At 38.6% G+C, this 12,251-nt stretch overlaps 1 long non-coding RNA gene across 1 annotated transcript; it reads right to left on the reverse strand.

The window, feature by feature from the left end:
* Nucleotides 1-2,112: 2,112 nt before the first annotated feature.
* LOC137204093 (uncharacterized) lies at nucleotides 2,113-8,174 on the reverse strand. The gene is made up of 3 exons (XR_010933418.1): nucleotides 8,003-8,174; nucleotides 3,153-3,205; nucleotides 2,113-2,626 (listed from the first exon to the last, which is right to left on the reverse strand). It is a non-coding gene; the product is annotated as an uncharacterized lncRNA (long non-coding RNA).
* Nucleotides 8,175-12,251: the final 4,077 nt, after the last annotated feature.

Consider the following 12,251-nt stretch of genomic DNA (forward strand, 5'->3'; position numbering starts at 1 on the left):
GTTAACAAATACACACTACTATATGTAAAATATATAAACAGCAAGGACCTACTGTATAGCACAGGGAACTATATTCAATATCTTGTAATAACCTATAGTGGAAAATAACCTGAAAAAGGATATATATATAATATATATAATATATATATTATATATGTATGTATAACTGAATCACCTTGCCGTATGCCTGAAAGTAACACATTCAATTTAAATTTTTTTCTTTTAATTAAAAAATAATTTTTTTTAAAGAAAAAGAAATGTCCCAGAGGTACAAGTATTTCAACATCCAAGCCACATCTCTCAGAAGTCACACACAAAATACTTTGTCATCCATATGTACCCAATATTGTTTTAGAAATAGGGCAGTCTCCCTTTTCGTGGCACAGTGTCTCTGGACCTTGGACACCAAGGAATTTGTGCAGCTCACATTCAAACACTGAAGAAATGTGAAAGTCACCTTAGTACAGACAAAATCAGAGCCATTGGAATAGAAGGGGTTAAGAGCTGAATGCACATTTTAGACAGCTGTCAAGTGCCAAGGCCAGTTCTCTGTGACTAATTATAATACTAAACACCTTTAGTCTGAATTACATGTGCTATGTTTCTTAAAACACTAAATGAAGTGTGGGCTTAAGAGTACAGAAGTGGTTATTCTTTACTTGGTCTCTGTACTTCCTGTCATCAAAGCAGAGCGTGAAGATCGTCATTAAAGAATTGTTTTCTTCTGACCTACTCGAGAACACTGTGAAATGATCAGTTGTAAAACGTTCTGGAAACTTGACAATGTTGGCCTTAACAGTGACAAAAAAAAAAAAGATGAAAAAGTGTGTGTCTTGAGGGAGGTCTCCTTCAGCAGAACTGTATAGATACTTTTCTGTTTTAAAATTTTTCACTCTAATAAGTAACCTGATTCAAGTTGGAGGCTTGGGACAGCTTTTATGATCTATTCTAAATTACAATTAAGAATACATTAAGAGCCTTTTTAGCTTGCACGTAAGCTAACGAAAATTTAAATTTACCTTTACATACTGCATATTTTATCTCTACAGCTAGTTTTTCCATTGCATCTTAAATCCAATACAGTTAGTATTGGGGGGAAGATTTTAAGACGCTTTCCCTTTGGCACATGGTACTGCGATGTACGAGCAGCCTTGTGTACATTTTGGGAGTGGGGGGTTAAGCTTTCAAGTTAAAGAATAGTATTTCTCTTCTATGTTCCATGACTTAATTTAGGGGAAAACCAGACCAGAGGATCAGAACAGCTCATTAAGACTCAAGAATTCTAATCATTTCTCTGGGCTTGTCCTTAATCTAAAGCATTAAACCACGGCTTTCACTTCTCTGTGGCTCACTGTTTACATCTAACCTCGCGAGACAAAAATGCCACCCAGAGTTTGTTAGGTCGGGGATTCAGTTCCCCTCTGGAGTCTCTTTGGCAACTCAGCTCCACATGTACATTCAGGATTGACATGCTTAGAAGTTGAAGTCTGTCATTGTCGGTGCTACCAAATGATTTGTGCTTATAAACTTCCTTGTTCTTAGCACAAGAATAAGTAATGTTTTTCTATTTCTCTTTTATTAGAACAAGTAAATATTTACAAAGGAGATCCAAGTATGGTATTCATTACAGCCTAAAGTCGAGATACAGAGTGAAAACCATTTATGGTAAAGGATGTCAAGTCTCTTAGCAAATTTCTTTTCAAACTACCTTAAAATTTAATCAAGTGTCATCTGTATAAACCCAACTCAAATCAAGGGGTCCTAATAAGCCTTTTAAAGATTAGTTGTTTTTGTCAAGTACTATTAAAATGGAAAAAAAGTACCATGTTTTCACTGATAGAGATGAGCTTATTTTAATATACAGTTGATATCAGTGTTCTATAGACTAGCAAATGAATATTAACTGTTATATTGGAGATATACATATATCATACATATATGACTTGCCTTAATGTTTCATTATGAAGGCACTAAAAACCTTAGAATTAATTCAAGTATATTCTTTGTGTTTACAATGACATTTCCAAAAGAATGCTTTTTCAAAATCACTCAAATACTCTTTTGAGATTAAGACCTTTATTAGTGTCCCATCTTACAGAGATCATGTCTTGTTCATTTTTGCACTTCTAACAATTAACAAGATCCTGGGGATATATTTGACAATAATAAATATCTGCTGAGTAAAAATGCAGGCACACACTGACATTAGCAAGTCATATTTGGAAATCTGTCTCCCTCTTTAGGACACTAGTTTTCGACATGCACAACTGAGCACCAATTTGATCTGGAAAACTTGGCCCTTACGGTATTCCCTTTAAGACTGATTTGTAATTTATCTGACTGCTTTTACTGAAGGTTATCAGTGGATCTGGGTTTTCTTACCTTTTCCCCCTTCCCCTGGGGTCTTCCTCAGGGACCATCCCCAAGGAGATGCCCTTCTGTCTACATTGGCTTATCTTGTCTACAGAGATGTCCTGAAAGTCTTCTACAGCAATTGCACGAAGATGATCACTGATTGAGGGAAAGATGGACCCGGTCTTCTGCTAAACAGGAACTATCTTCCATCCACCAGGAGAAGGACTGATGCCCTAAGAACAAGGATGGAATCGTGGAAACCATCTGAAACCTGGAGGAACATGAACAACTTTTTATAGTGCAGGAAGGTGCAACCCTGCAGTCAGAGAAAATGAATGTAACTTACGATGCTCCTGGCCATTGCTTACAAGGAACACTGTTCAGAGTGATCATTAACAAACCCAGCCACTCATGTTGCATTATTTGGGGTTAAAGCTGATTGCTTAGCACACTTTTCTAGCCTCTTTAGAAGTAGATGCTTTACCATTTATCACATCTCACCAATCGGAGAATAATCTAGAGGTGACTATTCTAGACACCTTTTGATGCAAAGCAGCAATGATGTGGGAAACTTTGGCTTGGAAAAATGTCAGGGTTTTATTCACTCCTGTTTTTATTCTGATTAAAAACATAAGGCTGAGCCTAGGTCGATTTCACCAGCCTCATAACTTGCTAGGAGTTCCAAAGGCAGATTTTGTAGTTACCTTACATGCTCAAAAGGCACGCCCTACCTCGGTACCGCTTCTGTTTCTGAGGTTCCACCTAAGTTTGTTTTTAATGAGTATAATCTCACATACCTCTTAAGATGGCGTCTCAAATAATTCCAGAGTCCCCTCTCTCCAACCTTTGTCTGTAAAGCAAAATATACTCTATGGGATTCGGAAGAAAAGACATTTTATTCTTCCCTTGAGATACCCATCTCATGCAGAACCTGCAACTGGATCCTCCCCTTGTCTTTTATAATTTAGCCATGGCCTTGGGATCTGGGGACTCGTAGCCCCAGCTGTTTTCAGTGGCTTTCCTGAAAGCATTAGGTACATTAAGACACTGAGCTCAATGGCCAGGTTAGACTTCCGGTTTCAACGAAGGAAAAGCAAGCTCATTAAGATAGGTCTCTTTGTAAAAAGAGTACTTAAAATTAACATCCTGGGGAAACCAACAGAACTTTCTGTTATCTGAATTCTTTCCACATATGGTTCAATGCACCGCTAATGGCTTCCATTTGAAAAAGCAAATTCATTTAGAAAGAAAGATGTTTTGTAATGTATGTAAGATTTCGTGTTCTTAAGAATACACCAGTTCTTTAGAATTTGAGTAATTCAATCTAAGAATTGCCAGTCATAAGTTTTAAACGTAATTAACCAGTATTTTATTATACTTGAAGTTGCAAACTTCATTGGTTCACAGTTGTGCGTTTGTATACACACTGCGCAGTGAACTCTTTTACAAAAGTTAGAGGGATACGTGAGCACTGATCATTTTGTAGGATTAACATCATTTCCTCAAACATCTGCCTGAGAACCATCCTGCATATTCCCACACATTTTCCATGTTCACATCCCCTGCCGCAATGTCTTCTTCCATTTTGCGAAGGGCCCTACCTTCTACTCTGGTGCACGGCTCCAAGTACTAAAAATCTCTGTTAAAAGGATGGGTGTTAAGGAAGCCATTTAATGAGAAATTAATTTGTTATAAACCTGCCTCACTACATATATTTCAATTAAGACCCAAAAGTGACTTCAGCACCAAAAGTATTTTGGCTGAAATCAGGATACTCCGAATTGAGATAGACGGTAGAGTAGAATGGTGGGAGAGACTTCTCCTTTTCCATGCTCTAGTTTCAAAGAACACAGATCTCTTTTAGGAGAGAACCTTGTGAGCAAAAGCAAAGGAAGCTTCAAACTGAAAACAGCTTTCCCAGTGTATAAGAGATATACTTAAAAGTGTTATGAAGTATGACTTCTGTTCATGAACTTGAAAACCTGATTTGGTAACAGTCAACATACACCCTAATCTCTCTTCGTGATTTTGAGCCAATTTCTTTTAGGGGGTTTGGTACATGAATAATTAGATCATAAACCAATTTAAAGTTTTGAGGTTCTACCTCTACATTGTTGGTGGGAATGTAAATTGGTGCAGCCACTATGGAAAACAGTATGGAGGTTCCTCAAAAAACTAAAAATAGAGTTGGCATATGATCCAGCAATCCCACTCCTAGGCATATATATGGACAAAACTATAATTCAAAAAGATACATGCACCCCTATGGTCATAGCGGCACTATTCACAATAGGCAAGACATGGAAACATGCTAAATGTTTTATCCATCGAATGGATAAAGATGTGATATATTTATATGCGCAATGGGATACTACTCAGCCATAAGAAAGAACGAAATAATGCCATCTGCAGCAACATGGATGGACCTAGAGATGATCAGACTAAATGAAGTAAGTCAGACAGAAAGACAAATATTATATATCACTTCTATGTGGAATCTAAAATATGACTCAGATGGACTTATCTACAAAACAGAAACAGACTCACAGACATAGAGAACAGATTTGTGGTTGCCACAGGGGAGGAGAGAGGGAAGGATGGAGTGGGAGTTTGGGGTTAGCAGATGCAAATGATTATATAGAATGGATAAGCAACAAGGTCCTACTTGTTGTATAGCACAGAGAACTATATTCAGTATCCTGTGATAAACCATAATGGAAAAGAATATGAAAAAGAATGTGTGTGTGTGTGTGTGTGTGTGTGTGTGTATATAACTGAATCACTTTGTTGTACAGCAGAAATTAACACAGCGTTGTAAATCAACTATAGTTCAATAAAATTAATTAAAAAAACAATAATAATAAAGTTTGAGGTTCTAGGAAGATAATTATGTTTCAAAAGTAACTAGGTAAGCTGTTAACAGTTCAGAAGAGCCTATTTTCATTCTATCTAATCAGGGACTCCATTTTATTTGTCTTCAAAAAGCAATACCATTTCACGTTTACATTGCAATTTACAATTTGTAAGGATTTTTGACCTATGTAACCTCATTTGATGTTTATACCAACTCCACGTGGTGGTCAGAGTTTTTTTATTGGGCAGACTGGGGCTCAGGGAGGAAAGCATGGAACCCAGAGCAAACTCGGTCTCCCAGCTCCTGGTCCAGTGCTCTTTCTGTTCTATCAAACTGACTCTCAACAGTTGGATGAAACCCTCCATTGTTTGGGGCTGTGCCTTCATCTTTACATGAAAAACCATGGTGGACTTCCCAGGCGGTCCAGTGGTTAAGACTCCATGCTTCCACTGCAGGAGGTGCAGGTTCAATCATCCCTGGTCGGGGAACTAAGATCCCACATGCCACGTGGTGCAGCCAAAAAAAAAGGCAATAAATAAGCAGAGTGGGGCTTCCCTGATGGTGCAGTTGTTGAGAATCCGCCCGCCGATGCAGGGGACACGGGTTCGTGCCCCGATCTGGGAAGATCCCACATGCCGCGGAGAGGCTGGGCCCGTGAGCCATGGCCGCTGAGCCTGCGCGTCTGGAGCCTGTACTCCGCAACGGGAGAGACCACAACAGGGAGAGGCCCGCGTAACGCAACAAAACGAAAACAAAAACAATTGCTTCTTGGCCTAAAAATGTTCCCTGCATCGGCAGGCGGACTCTCAACCACTGCGCCACCAGGTAAGCCCATGTTTTTGTTTTGTTTTGCTTTTATCAAGACTTCTTTTTTTCTTAGAGCAGTTTTAGATTAATGGCAAAATTGAAGGGAGGGTGCAGAGATTTCCCATATACTTCCTGACTCTGCACATGCGTAAAGACAATAGTTTTAACCCTTTATTAAAACATAAATTTTAGTAAGTAATTTGGGAATGTAACAATTAGGCTGCTATTCAATATTCCCATTACATCACTGTGCTCTTTGAGACTTAGAACAAGACCATGTGGTTCTAAAACAGGATTGTGGTGATGGTCGTGGGACTATATAAACTTACTCATTAAACTTAAAATGGGTAAAATTTATAGCACATAGATTATACCCCAATAAAGCTGTTAAAGCTACATACCCACTGGTATGCACTGAATTGGGTCCCCCCAAAATTCATATGTTGAAGTACTAATTCCAGCACTTCAGAATCTGATGGCATTTGGATAGGGCCTTTAAAGAGGTAATTAAGTTAAAATGAGGTCATTAAAGTGGGCCTTAATCCAACATGATCGATATCCTTTAAGAAGAGAAGATTTGGACACAGACACACACAGAAGAAAGACCATGAGATGACCCAGGGATAAGATGGCCATCTACAAGCCAAGGAGAGAGGCCTCAGAAGAAACCAACCCTGCCAATACCTTGATCTCAGACTCCTGCCTCCAGAACTGTGAGAAAATCCATTTCCGTTGTTAAGTCACCTAGTCTGTGACATTTTGTTTTCGCAGTCCTAGTAAACACTCCCCAAATCTACCCCCCAAAGATACACATACACATGGATGGACCTAGAGATTATCATACTGAGTGAAGTAAGTCAGACAGAGAAAGAAAAATATCATATGACATCACTTATATGTGGAATCTAAAAAGATGATACAAATGAACTTATTTACAAAACAGAAAGAGACTCACAGACTTCGTAAACAAACATGGTTACCAAAAGGGAAAGGTTGGGAGAGGGATAAATTAGGAGTTTGGGATTAACATATATACACTACTATATATAAAATAGATAATCAACAAGGATCTACTGTATAGCACAGGGAACTCTACTCAGTGTTCTGTAATAACCTACATGGGAAAGGAATCTGAAAAAGAATGGATACATATATATGTATAACTGAACCACTTCACTGTACACCTGAAACTAACACAACATTGTAAATCAACTATACCCCAATATAAAATACAAATTAAAGAGTATATATAAAAACAAATAAAATAAAACAAACAAAAAAAGATACACAGATACACACACACAAATGCTACATAACACAAACTATATGAAAACCTTGCCTGTATGAGTAGCTCTGGATTTTTACTTCTCCCCTGGGACACTATTTTACTCACCAAATTTTGTATGCTTAAGTTTCAATTGTTTATATTTTGATGTTACTTATTACAGACTTAATAACAAACTACCAAAATTCAACATATCAAAAAGCTACATAGGGGCTTCCATGGTGGCGCAGTGGTTGAGAGTCCGCCTGCCGATGCAGGGGACGCGGGTTCGTGCCCCGGTCCGGGAAGATCCCACATGCCGCGGAGCGGCTGGGCCCGTGAGCCGTGGCCGCTGAGCCTGCGCGTCCGGAGCCTGTGCTCCGCAACGGGAAAGGCCACAACAGTGAGAGGCCCGCGTACCGCAAAAAAAAAAAAAAAAAAAAAGCTACATAGCTCAACTCTATAAAAATAGAAACAAGCCATGCTCGATGGTGAAGAATGACTTTCCTGAAGTTCCACAGTCACCGGTGGACACCTTGAGAACCGGGAGCCAATATCTGGGCATCTGTCTCTTTAATAAAAATATTGATAGTTGCAGTGGGGAAAGCCCAAGACGCTGGGCCAAAGAAAGAAAAGATGAAATTCGTGCTACACAAACTGTGTAGAGTTAGTATAATTAGAAAGCGTAGAAATCATACCATGAAGCAAGCACTATTTCTTACATTTCTTAACAGTAAAAATTTCCCTTGTTTCAATTCCTTTCTTAATTTTGTACCACAGTGACATGTTGCAGTACAGTGAGATCCTGAAATGACAGAAAAACATTGAGGTTAAGTATTGTTTTTAGTCAGATGAGTTGTGAGTTGGGCAAAAATGAAGTTAGACAGTGGCAGGCAATGGGATCTTTCTTTCATGTGCCCATCGCCACGCTCTGTTGACAGGCTGGGCTGTAAAATGTGCATTGCTGGGTTCAACGTATAGCGTTTGGCAGGACTTTTTGTTTAATCACAATTGCAAACTAAAGTTTAACTTGATATAAAGAGAGACTAAAAGTCTAAGAACCATCTTCAAAACACAATACCATCCCCAGTTCTAAGAAAATAATTTGTTCTCTATAGAAGTTAAGGAAAGAAAATTCCCCCAACAGATGGAACTTACTGCTTTATAAAAAAAATGATGGCCAGGCCGATGAAGTGTGGGGTAGTGTTCTACAACCCAGAGGTCTGTACCCCTGGTATTTGTTTTACTTTTTCTTTATGCCTCTATTCTGATCACTCAATTCTATTCTCTTCCATAGAGTCCGCAGAATTAGTGACCCATGAGGCCATCTGCCTCTCAAGACAATCACTAGTAAGTTCTGCTATGTTTAAAGATACCATCCCACTGTAGTAGTTCCCAAAACTCGGCTCTCTTTCTTCTCATGTTCTCTGGATTGACAATATTTAACAGCTACCGATTGGAACTGCCATTAAAGAAAGTACATACATGAGACCCCAAATCTCTCAAATTCTAAAATCCTGACTACGTAAATCTAACACATTTCCTGCATTAGCTGGCTGGTTTAAAATGTTATGCTTAATTTATCTCCATGAAAGCTGTCTGTATTTCCAAGAACATGGCAACCATAGGCATTCACTTCATAGGCAGAGTTTCAGATCATCTAACCCTGTTGCATATTATGCTATTCCCTCACCTCTCAAATGCTTTCTCAAACCTTGTGATCATCTGGGTAAACAAGTAACAGCTCCATGCTTACAACGAGATTAGAGCACAGGATAGAAAAATCAAAACATTAAAACAGGTCTTAGACTCAATTTCACTGTGCTTCGTGGTAAATGTCACCAAAAAACAAATATCTATGCTTGTATGATTATGTAGGTTAATGGCCAGACTTAGCCAATGGTCTTTAGTTTCCATTTTGGCTGTAAATCACTATAGAGAACCCTGCCCTGCTATTGTCTTATTTTCCTATGTTGACATCAAGGGGACCCATTTTCAAAGAGAATGTTGGTTGGTCATTTCAGGGCACATACTTATGAACATGGAGCTCATTCCTGATAGAAAAGGAAAGTGAGAGCGCCAAAGGACAAGAATTTGGGCTGAGAATAGGAGGAAGAGCTGGCACTAATCCAGCTAGAAGACCTACACACAGATAGGAAAAATATAATTTAGAGCAAGTCCTTTATTCCATTAGCTCTCTGTGTAAAGGAGGCCATAACTCCCTTCTCATATGAACCCTCAGAAGAAAGTTCCTAGGACAATAAAGTATACTAGGGCAAAAGAGGAAATGGAGTCTGATGAATGTTCCAGAGAAGAACTAGCAAAATGATGAAGTAAACTCCTGTTTACATTTCTATTGTGACGGATCATCCCTTGTGAGTGTAAGTAATCTCTATGCTTTGATTTTAGCAATCAGCATATAAAAATATTGCTTAAGCCTCAAAAACCAAATCACCATGAAGGTTCATAGCCTCATAAAGTTTGGTAAATAAGCAACGGAATGATTTGGGGTGCATTCATAGGACATAGAAACACAGCGTTTGGAACTGTTAGCTGAAAGTAAAATTAAATAAGATGTATCTGTATAAGGCTTACCTTGGAGATGAAGGAAGATGCAAAATCAAATTATGAAAAGTAATATCTCCAGGGACTGCAATGCATGTTGTTTCTAGGTAGAGTTCAATTTACTGAAGATAAAGATACCATGAAGCATAGCAAACCTGACTATATTTAAAATAGAAAATCATTTCTCTACTTGAAGGGAAGTCTATTAGCTACATTTTAGTAAACCCTGAACCAAAGAACCTGTGAACTTCACTCCTCCAGCAGGAAGTATCTTGAGTTTGTTCAGGCTGTATTACAGGCTGGTCATTACAACACTTAGAAAAACTGTTATTGTCATCTCCATATTTTACCCAACCTAAGTATGATGGTTTCCTAGGGCCATAACAAAGTACCACAAACTTGGTGGCTTGAAACAACAGAGGTTTATTCTCTCACAGTCTGAAATTGAAGTGTCAACAGGGCCATACTTTTTCTGAAGGCTCCAGGGAAGCCTCCTTCCTTGCCTCTTCCTAGCTTCTGGCAGTGGCCATCATTTCTTGGCTTGTAGACTCATCACTCCAGTATCTGCCTCTGTCCTCATGGGGAGTTTTTTGTGTATGTCTCTGTGTCTTGCTATGGCCTTTTTTTTTTTTTTTTGGCCGTGCGGCTTGAGGATCTTAGTTCCCTGACCAGGGATTGAACCCGGGCCACAGCAGTGAAAGCACAAAGTCCTAACCACTGGACCACCAGGGAATTCCCAATATGGCCTTTTTATAAGGATACCAGTCACTGGATTTAGAGCCCAATCTGATCCAGTGTGATCCCAATTTAACCTAACTAGTTACATCTGCAAAACCCTGTTTCCAAATGAGGTCACATTTTGAGGTTCCAGGTGGACATGAATTTGCAGGGGACATTATGCAACCCAGTACACTAATCAATAATAAAAATATTTTTTAATAATCAAATATCTTCCAGGAGTCCATAATTTCTAAACATGTGCACTGTGTTTGGAGGCCAAATATAAGTACTCCAAATTATCCTTTTAAAAACAATGGATACATGTACATGTATGGCTGAGTCCCCTTGCTGTGCATCTGAAACTATCACAACATTGTTAATCGGCTAAACTCCAATATAAAATAAGAAGTTAAAAAAGAAAAAAAGAGGGTTTTTTTCTTGATCCTCAAATGACTGAAATTATATCTAAGCATTAAACAACTTCTGCTCTGCGGACAGTGATACAGACTACTGTTGCCATTCTTTTTACTTTCTAAAATCATTTTTTTAAACCAAAGATAGTCCCTTGTTTAAAAAAAAATGCTTCAGGCTGTTGGGGAAATCCATCACCTGTGTATCCTTTTGGAACAGGACTTTCTTCAGGAACGTATTCTCATTTTATGTAGTTACAAAATGGATTTCATGTTTTCTCATGTACTCTACCATCCTGACTTAGACTCACAATGTTTCCTGGCTTCAGTAAACAAGCGAGTAATGCTAGAGAGACCAATGGCAGTCATCGTTAAGATTAAAGAGCAAAGACATGTGGTTAAAACATAAATTTGAAGTCTAGACTTACTGTTTTCCTGTAGGGAGAGTGAAACATCTCAGACATTTTATATTCCAGAAATTGAACTTACAGTGGTGCTTATACAGGGAGAAGAAACAATTGTATATTTGAGAGTTGTTTTTTTTTAATAACCTAAGTTTGGGGCTAAGGCTTAAAGGAAAAAAAAAATTATTTCCCAAGAAATGGGAATTTTGTGAATTTTTGAATTTTTAACATTGATTTTATGGACCCTTTAATCTTCCATGCTCTTGGGCTCAAATATGTTCCTTAAAGATGTTTTAGTCCCTAAAAGAGGAGGGAATAGTCTAAGTCACACACAAACCTCTGATTCTCATCCCACTCAGGTTCATGCAGGTTTAGAAAATGGGCAGAAGACCTAAATAGATACTTCTCCAAAGAAGACATACAGATGGCCAAGAAGCACATGAAAAGCTGTTCAACATCACTAATTATTAGAGAAATGCAAATCAAAACTACAGTGAGGTATCACCTCACACCAGTTAGAATGGGCATCATCAGAAAATCTACAAGCAACGAATGCTGGAGAGGGTGTGGAGAAAAGGGAACCCTCTTGCACTGTTGGTGGGAATGTAAATTGACACAGCCACTATGGAGAACCGTATGGAGGTTCCTTAAAAAACTACAAATAGAACTACCATACGACCCAGCAATCCCACTACTGGGCATATACCCTGAGAAAACCGTAATTCAAAAAGACACATGCACCCCAGTGTTCAGTGCAGCACTATGTACAATAGCCAGGACATGGAAGCAACCTAAACACCCATCGACAGACGAATGGATAAAGAAGATGTGGTACATATACACAATGGAATATTACTCAGCCATAAAAAGGA

Source organism: Pseudorca crassidens, chromosome 12 (assembly GCF_039906515.1).
Source record: "Pseudorca crassidens isolate mPseCra1 chromosome 12, mPseCra1.hap1, whole genome shotgun sequence".
In the NCBI taxonomy this organism is placed as follows: Eukaryota; Metazoa; Chordata; class Mammalia; order Artiodactyla; family Delphinidae; genus Pseudorca; species Pseudorca crassidens.